Source organism: Nuphar pumila, chromosome 7, assembly GCF_984573655.1.
Source record: "Nuphar pumila chromosome 7, dmNupPumi1.hap1.1, whole genome shotgun sequence".
NCBI classification, from domain to species: domain Eukaryota; kingdom Viridiplantae; phylum Streptophyta; class Magnoliopsida; order Nymphaeales; family Nymphaeaceae; genus Nuphar; species Nuphar pumila.
Window position 1 is genome coordinate 11,654,340 of NC_143255.1, and position 9,298 is coordinate 11,663,637.

The following is a 9,298-nucleotide window of genomic DNA, read 5'->3' on the forward strand; positions in this document are numbered from 1 at the left end:
TGCCGCCTTTAACAGGGGTAATCGAACCAAGGACCAAAATTATGCTTGACTTAGCGAAATTATCGAAATTGTATTTTATCCTAAATGCACAGAGAATTTAGGCATGTGCTATGAGATTTTTGAAAATTATAAAATTGGAAAATATGATGTATGCTTGGAAAACATCTGAAGTTGAAAAGTATTTCTCAGGAAAAGATGGAAATCAATTTCAAAGAAAACTCAGACGAAGAAGATTTAAAATCTCGAGAAAATTTATAAAGACATGGAAAATCTTGAAGAAACGAGAATCTCGGGAAAATCTCGAAAACGTTTATAAATATTTAGAAAACCATGAAGAAATGAGAATCTCGGGAAAATCTCGAGAAAATTTATAAAGATTTGGAAAACCATGAAGAAATGAGAATCTTAGGAAAATCTCGAGAAAGTTTATAAAGATTTGGAAAACCATGAAGAAATGAGAATCTTAGGAAAATCTCGAGAAAGTTTATAAAGATTTGGAAAATCATGGAGAAATGAGAATCTTAGGAAAATCTCGAGAAAGTTTATAAAGATTTGAAAAACCATGAAGAAATGAGAATCTTAGGAAAATCTCGAGAAAGTTTATAAAGATTTGGAAAATCATGGAGAAATGAGAATCTCAGGAAAATGGGAAGAATTCTTGAGAAAAGATGAACATTTGAAAAGGAAAATACTTGTCGGGAAAACTCGGACTTTGAGAATTTTCTTAGGAAAATGATGAAAAATTTATAGGAAAACTCATTGGAGAAAGAAATTCAAAACTTAGGAAGTTGAAATCCTGAGAATCTTGTCTTTTGAAATATCTGAAAATCAACTTTGATTCTTGAGAAAGATGAGAAATTCCTTTGAAAAGAATCTTAAGGAAATAACTTTTTAAGGAAAATCACAGGAAAACATTTGATTTGGGAAATCCAACTCCGAATATCATCATAGTTTCTTGAGAAAATCGATTCCATGAAGTGAAAATCTTTTGAGAAAATCATGAGAAAAACGAATGATGCAGATGATTTGAATGAATGAATGCACTTTGAAAAGATTTTTGAAAAATTGGTTAGAAAAATGTGGATTAAGCCAAAGTAAATCCTTCATATATTCTGACTGTGGCCATGAATATATTCAGGGTTTATTCGAGTTAATTCACAATATGTTGAAAACATTGGAAATATGAGGTGCATTTTCAAGATAGCCTAAGAGTGTAGGCTCAATGTGACTGGTAGAGAGATGATGGATCTGGGTCTCGTCCATATTCCGACTAGGGCCGTAAATATGGACTCCACCGAGTTCATCAACTCTCTAAGAGTTGGTGCACGTGCCATTCGTGTTCATCCACGGTGAATTTTGAAAATTTGAGATATATGCATCATAGAATCAGGATATTACTGAAATCAAACTATATGAGATGCAACCTAATCTAAGCAGTAAAAGTAAATATTATTCCAAAGTTTACATTTTGATTGTTACATCATTGACGAAATAAAAAAAAAAATATAACTAAATATTTGATAGCTCCAAAGCAACCATATCTTCCAGATTTTTCTTGTAGATATCGAGTTCCTCCCTAAGTATTCACTAAGATAATGTCTACTCTTGTGCGATCCTGCATAAATCAAAAGAACACGAGCAGTACACGAAATAGAAATAGAACTTATATTAAACTAGCTGAATGCTAAAAACACTGAAAAATAATGAGAAATCTAATGACAATTTTAACCGAAGTTAATTTCTAATTAAATCTGAGACTAACTAATTAACAACGCTAATTATCAAACAATTTATTTAACTAACAACTAATTGAAATTCGATTAACTAGTATCTAATAATAAAGTAAACTAATTATGAAAACCAAACATGAGATTAGGCATTTGGAAAATTGAAAGAAAGGAAAATATAAAAGATGTAATGAAAATCAAGAATTTCAAAGTGTAAAAAAATAAAACAAATAGGAAATGAATGATTTAAAAAAAAACAGCAAGTTAACGGATACTAAAAAAAAAAAAACCGAAAGGCAAGAAAGATAATGCAATGAAAAACAGAGATTTAAAAACAGAAAATTGATGATTTCAAAACCGGAAAACAGAACAAATAATGCATAAAACAGAAAACTGAAAATACATGAAATAAAACCAGAAATTTAGCCAATGAAAAACAAATAGTCAAGTATTGAAAACAGGAAGGAAAAACATGTAAAACTGGAAAATTATGACGAATTGCAAAGACAGGAAAATACAGAAAAACAAACAAACCTGAAATGACTTAAAAATTCAGGAAATACAAAACTGAAAAGGGAAAACTGGAAAACAAGAACTCAATTTTAAAAACTGGATGATGAAATGATGAAAACAGGGGAAAAAAAAAAGGAAAAGAAGATAATAAAACAGAGAAATAAGAAAATCGATTGCAAAACAGGAGTTTGATGAACATGAACTAACTGTAAGGTAGAAATTCACCTTATACGATACATTGCAATAGAAATTTGTTTGTAAATCACGAACTCAACAATGTGCTGAAACGGCTAATACAGGAAATCAAAAGAATGGGCAACAGAAAATCAAAGTAACAAACAGAAAAACACAAAGAGAAAAGAAAAAAATCTGGGGATAACGCTGGCTGATGGACTGAAAGGGGAGGATTGAAGGAGATGCAGATGCTGGAACCTTTTGCTGCTGGGGTTGAAGGTGAATGACGTCAACCGTTGGAGGTGGAAGGTTGAAGAAGATGAAGTGCGGCAGCTGATCCTCCTGCGGATGGGTTGAATGAAAGGGGACGGCAGGTTCTCCTGCGGCTGAAGGAATGGTGGGCAGCAACCGTTGGGCTGAAGGCAAATGGAGAAAACGGTGGTGGCTCTCCTGCGGCTGGGGCTGAAGTGGAGGTGTGCGACAGCTGCTGGAGGTGGAAGCTCCTTCGTTGCTGGGGTTGAAGAAGGTGAAGGATGGGTCTGGTTGACTGGAGGTGGAAGACCCTGCAAAACCAAAAAAAAAACCAATCCAATCGACTTTTCCTCATTTTGTGAATCACCTGCAATCAAAACTCCAAGAAAACTTTCAATCCCCTTTTTCTATCGACCAGCCTTCTTTTCTTTTCAAACCCTTTTGGCTGTAGAAAGAAATTTGCTCTCACTTTGGTCTCCTCCCCCCCTGGCTGGCTCCTGTAAAACCTCAACAAAAACCCCTTTTTCCCTCTCGTGAATGCCCCTCTTCCTTTTCGTGAATGCTCTCCTCTGCCATAAGCACAAAAGACCTCCCTTTCTTAATGTCCGGCCCCTACAATCAGAAGAAAAACCAAAAACTAATTAATCGGCCCCTTTGCCAGCCGAGAGGAATAAGGTGAGAAGAGCAGAGACTGGAGAGAGAGAGTTCTCCAGAGAAAATACAGATTTTCCTCCCCTTCGATCAATGGCTGGCCCTTTTTTAAAGACATTCAGCCCCTTTCTAAAAAAAAAAAACGTATTTTCTTTAAGAGCACCGTTATGGTTTTTGAATTTCTTTTGAAACCGATATTTGAAAATCAAAAGGGGCGCATCTTTTTTTTTTTTTTTCCAAAATTTTGTTTCATTTACCTAAGTTTTTAGGTAAAAATGAAATTTTTTTACTTTAGGGAAATTCGGTTGTGCCATTAAGGCTGCCTCTTTCTAAAATTTTTTTTTTATTAAAACAAATAAAATAAAAATAAAGAAATAAATGAGAGGCTTTTATGGAAATGCCACCTCAATCCACTTTTAAAATCCTTTTGAAAATAAAGCTTTATTTTGTTTTGTAAATCTTTTATTTTCAATTGGGGTGCTACATGTGTGTGGGCCCACTAGCTAAAAATAAATAAATAAATATTGAGAAATGAAGAAAAATTTGCAAATTGGTATGAACTTCGGGTGGGTCCCGCTTGAGAATAAGAAGCTTACCTGGGAGTCTGAGTATGATGCTAATTCAAAGGCGGGTCCCATTCCATTTATTTGAAAATATGAGATAAAACATTATTTATTTTCAAGAATTTGGAAAAATTGGGTTTTCAGGGCAAAAAAAAATATGGATAAATGTAAAAACAAAATTTGTAAAGAGATTTAAAATCTTTTTGCAAAAAGTTTTGAGATAAAATCTTTAAAATCAATATCCAAATATCCAGATTGTTTTCTTGAGAAAAATTTTTGTAATTCAAAGTCCTGGGGGTAAAATGGGAAAGATTGGCAATTTTGAAATCCCAGGGTTTTAAAAATCAATTTTGAAAAGTTTAAAAATAAAATCTGGATTGACAATTTGGAAAATCAGGAGTTCTGGATCTCAAAATGACATGCTGTGCAGTGAAATGATGCAATGCTATGCAAAGACATGTTCTATGAAATATCACTCTGAGCTCGGACTTGAAAATTCTAGCTTTTTGTCCAGAAAAGGATTTTGAAGATTTGCAATTTGAAGATGTCTCTGAACCTAAATATAGAAATTTTGAGGCTCAAGAGTAAAATTTAGGATTTTCTGCAAGGTTCAATCTTGGAAAATGACCATTTTACCCTTCATTGCTTCTGAAGAACTGAAATATGATAATTAAGGGCGATGTCAGAGAGGTGAGTGAAAATTTGGGGTGTTTACAGATGCCCCTCTTTGCTATTAAGCCGGCTTATGGTCGAGCTTAGTGGCAAAGAAAATACACCAAATTTGGGCTATATAAAAATGCCCCAGTTAGAAGGATATGACTGGGTATGAAGAAGTTAGCCCGAGGAAGATGGTAGATATGAAATGGAGAAATGAAGAGTAAAGACTCACTCTGTGAGAGTGAAATTCAGGTTTATGCCCTTGACCTGGATGGGACAGAAATACCTCGTATGAAACGAAGCTCAGGTTTTAACCCTTGACCTGATTGGGAGAATGAAATTATCTCATTAAAATGAGATTCAGGTTTGTACCCTTAACCTGATCGGGTAGAAAATGGAATACCTCCTTGAATGAGGCTCAGGTTTATACCCTTATCCTGATCGGGTGGAAAATAGAATTTTGGAAGGTGAATAAGACAACTTTTCTTGAAGATGACCGAGGCGATGGAAATGGAATTGTAAGAGGCAATTTTGGAAAATGATCAAGACAATCCGGTGAATTTTCATCATCGTGAAATATGAAGAATGTAAGGAGTAAGACGACTATTTCGACAATGTGAAAGATGGATATGGCAATCTTTTGACGAGAATAAGGTAACTCTTTCGACAACGCGAAAGACAGACAAGGCAAACTCTTTTAGAGAAGAGTAAGGCAACTCTTTTGACAATGCAAAAGATGAATAAGATAATTCAAAGGAACAAGGCGATTCTTTCGACAACGCGAAAGATGACAAAGGTAATCCAAAGGAATAAGGCGAGTCTTTCGACAACGCGAAAGATGACAAAGGTAATTCAAAGGAATAAGGCGAGTCTTTCGACAACGCGAAAGATGACAAAGGTAATCCAAAGGAACAAGGCAATTCTTTCGACAATGCGAAAGATGATAAAGGCAATCCAAAGGAATAAGGCGATTCTTTCGACAATGCGAAATATGACAAAAGGCAATCCAAAGGAATAATGCGAGTCTTTCGACAACGCGAAAGATGACAAAAGGCAATCCAAAGGAACAAGGCAATTCTTTCGACAATGCGAAAGATGACAAAAGGCAATCCAAAGGAACAAGGCGATTCTTTCGACAATGCGAAAGATGATAAAGGTAATCCAAAGGAACAAGGCGATTCTTTCGACAATGCGAAAGATGATAAAGGCAATCCAAAGGAACAAGGCAATTCTTTCGACAATGCGAAAGATGACAAAAGGCAATCCAAAGGAACAAGGCGATTCTTTCGACAATGCGAAAGATGATAAAAGGCAATCCAAAGGAACAAGGTGATTCTTTCGACAACGCGAAAGATGACAAAGGTAATCCCAAGGAACAAGGCGATTCTTTCGACAATGCGAAAGATGATAAAGGCAATCCAAAGGAACAAGGTGATTCTTTCGACAACACGAAAGATGATAAAAGGCAATCCAAAGGAACAAGGCGATTCTTTCGACAACGCGAAAGATGACAAAGGTAATCCCAAGGAATAAGGCAATTCTTTCGACAATGCGAAAGATGATAAAAGGCAATCCAAAGGAATAAGGCGATTCTTTCGACAACACGAAAGATGACAAAGGCTATCCTTTTGGAGAGAAGGCTAATCTTTCAACAACGTGAAAGATGATAAAGACTATCCTTTCGGAGATAAGGCTAATCTTTCAACAATGTGAAAGACGACAAAAGGAAAATCTCTCGAAGGGGTCAAGATACATCAATATGGACTACAAGCTCTCACTTAACGTCAGGATAGCTAGAAAATATTGTCAAAATGTTGAAAATTTTGCTGATTCAAAGTAATTGAAAATGATTGTGAAAATATTTCTTCTTTTCTACCTGAAGTATTACCTCCAAACAGAATTGACTTCATAGAATCAAGATTTGGAATCCAAATTGCTTGCGATTGACCTTCTTCAAAGAAGTTATCAATTTCCTTGATATGAACAGGAAAGAGAATTTGATATCATGAAAGCAATCTATGAAAGGATATTGATAATAGAATTTCACAAATTTAAAGGAGATTTTTGATAAATGTGGCAGTTTGATATCCTGGGAGCTTCTCTCATGATAATCTTTCTGCGCTCTTTTGGCTCTCTTGGGTTTTTGCTACATTCTCCTTCATTTTGGAGATGATCTGACTTTTCTCTCTTTCTTTTTTCTCTCTTGCTCTCTTTTGGGAAGGGTACGTTACAAACTCCTTCAACTTGGAGATGTTTCGATCCTTCTTTGACGATATTGGCTCATGGGTTAGAGATCTTTGGATGATAGCGGAAATTAAATATCTTTTGGGGATTGTCGGGAGGTTCATCGCATCTGCCTTCATCTCGACAGTGCTTTGGACTTTCCTTGGAAGGATCCGTCGCAAACTCTGTCATCTTGGAGATGTTTCAAATCTTCTTTGGCCCTGGGGTCTACTCGCTTAATTCGCCTTCATCTTGACGACAAGTGAGAGATCCTTTTTGCGGATATTTAATTGCAGCTTAGGTGATTTTGAGGAGACAGGGCTTGGATGAATTCTCTCTTTTCTCGTACTCAGGATATTTCCACTGCCTCATTTTCACAAGAATGGTCTTTAGAGATGTGCCATTGACTGCGATCAATATCAATCATCTATGGCTTTGCAAAAACATTGAATCTTCTTTTCTGATCATATCGAGGATTTATCCTTCATCCTTTTGGTTGGCCAATAGAAAGAATTTAGATTTTTGAATCCTTCTTCTCAAAAGCTTTGCCTTTTTGGAAGTAATACTGAAGGTAAACTGAGGTAAAAATTTGTGCAATAAAGTTCTGAAATCAACAAATAATTTGATTGACAAATTGACAAAGTTTTCTTGAAATCCTAGGTGAAAAAGAGCATTTGAAGTCCGGTTTAATGCATCCGTGACAAAAATTATCCTCTCCTTTCCCCAAAGGAGGTGACTATCAGTTCACTGGGAACAATATCAGTTCAATTGAGAACGACCATCGCTGGGAATAATATCAGTTCAATGAAGAACGACCATCGGTTTATTTGGAACACTATCAGTTCAATGAAGAACGACTATCAGTTCACTTGGAACACTATCAGTTCAATGAAGAACGACTATCAGTTCGCTTGGAACACTATCAGTTCGGTGAAGAACGACTATCAGTTCGCTTGGAACAGTATCAGTTCGGTAAAGAACGACTATCAGTTCGCTTGGAACACTATCAGTTCGATGAAGAACGACTATCAGTTCGCTTGGAACACTATCAGTTCGATGAAGAACGACTATCAGTTCGCTTGGAACACTATCAGTTCGATGAAGAACGACTATCAGTTCGTTGGGAACACTATCAGTTCGGTAAAGAACGACTATCAGTTCACTTGGGAACACTATCAGTTCAATGAAGAACGACTATCAGTTCGCTTGGGAACACTATCAGTTCAATGAAGAACGACTATCAGTTCACTTGGAACACTATCAGTTCGATGAAGAACGACTATCAGTTCACTGGGAACAATAACAGTTCGATTAAGAACGACTATCAGTTCGCTTGGAACACTATCAGTTCAATGAAGAACGACTATCAGTTCGCTTCGAACACTATCAGTTCAATGAAGAACGACTATCAGTTCGCTTGGAACACTATCAGTTCAATGAAGAACGACTATCAGTTCGCTTAGAACACTATCAGCTCGATGAAGAACGACTATCAGTTCGCTTGGAACACTATCAGTTCAATGAAGAACGACTATCAGTTCGCTTGGAACACTATGAGTTCGATGAAGAACGACTATCAGTTCGCTTGGAACACTATCAGTTCAATGAAGAACGAGGATCATTATAGAGAGTTGGATTGCTTCTATGAACGGTTTCAGGATTATCCCCTTATCCTGAACGGGGAATGGAAATTGTATGACCTGGCGGTCGAAATTGAGAATTTTGGTAATTTGAAAATTGAAAATTGGATGACCCGGAGGTCGAAATTGAAGAATTATGGAAAATGATTCAGGTTTATCCCTTAACCTGAAGGGGAAAACTCAGGTTTATCCCTTAACCTGAAGGGGGATGTTGATGTAAATTTAATGCAAATGAATATGATTGAATGCAAATTGATGCAAATGAATGCAGAATTAATGCAAATGAGTGCATATATATGCAAAATGAGAGATTGGTTTATCCTGCCTGCATACAGGATGTTTTAAGGTAAAGAGAAATTTTCAAAAAAAATGCCCCCATTGTGACTAGGGAGGAAAATTTTGAATAAAAGAAGGATAATTGATGAATAAGGCGACAAGCTTCTTGACTAATAAACGTCCTCAAGATTATTCCTCACAAGAGATACATTGTGAAAAGGAAGAAGAAGCAAATAAGATGGCGCCAAGCTATTGAAAAATTCGATGACTTTATTGATGCTTTAAAATCAAGGAAAGAGAATGGGATTACATTATTCTTTTTGAAAAAGCAAGATGAGAAATGGGAAAGTGCCGACATTGTCAACTTCTGGAATGATTGTAGAAAAAGCTTAGTCAGGATGACTAGTCCTCCTTTTCATCTTCAACGAGAAGCTTCTTGTCAATGCAGTCTTGAACAATGTTCTTAAGGACGAAGCAGTTTTCTGTATCATGCCCTACTGCTCGATGAAATTTGCAAAACTGTTCTTTGAATCTGCCCATAATTGCTGGAGGATCACTGGCTTTAGGCAACCGAACAAGGTCTTTCTCAAGCATATACTCGAGGATACTCTCGAGTGTCTGA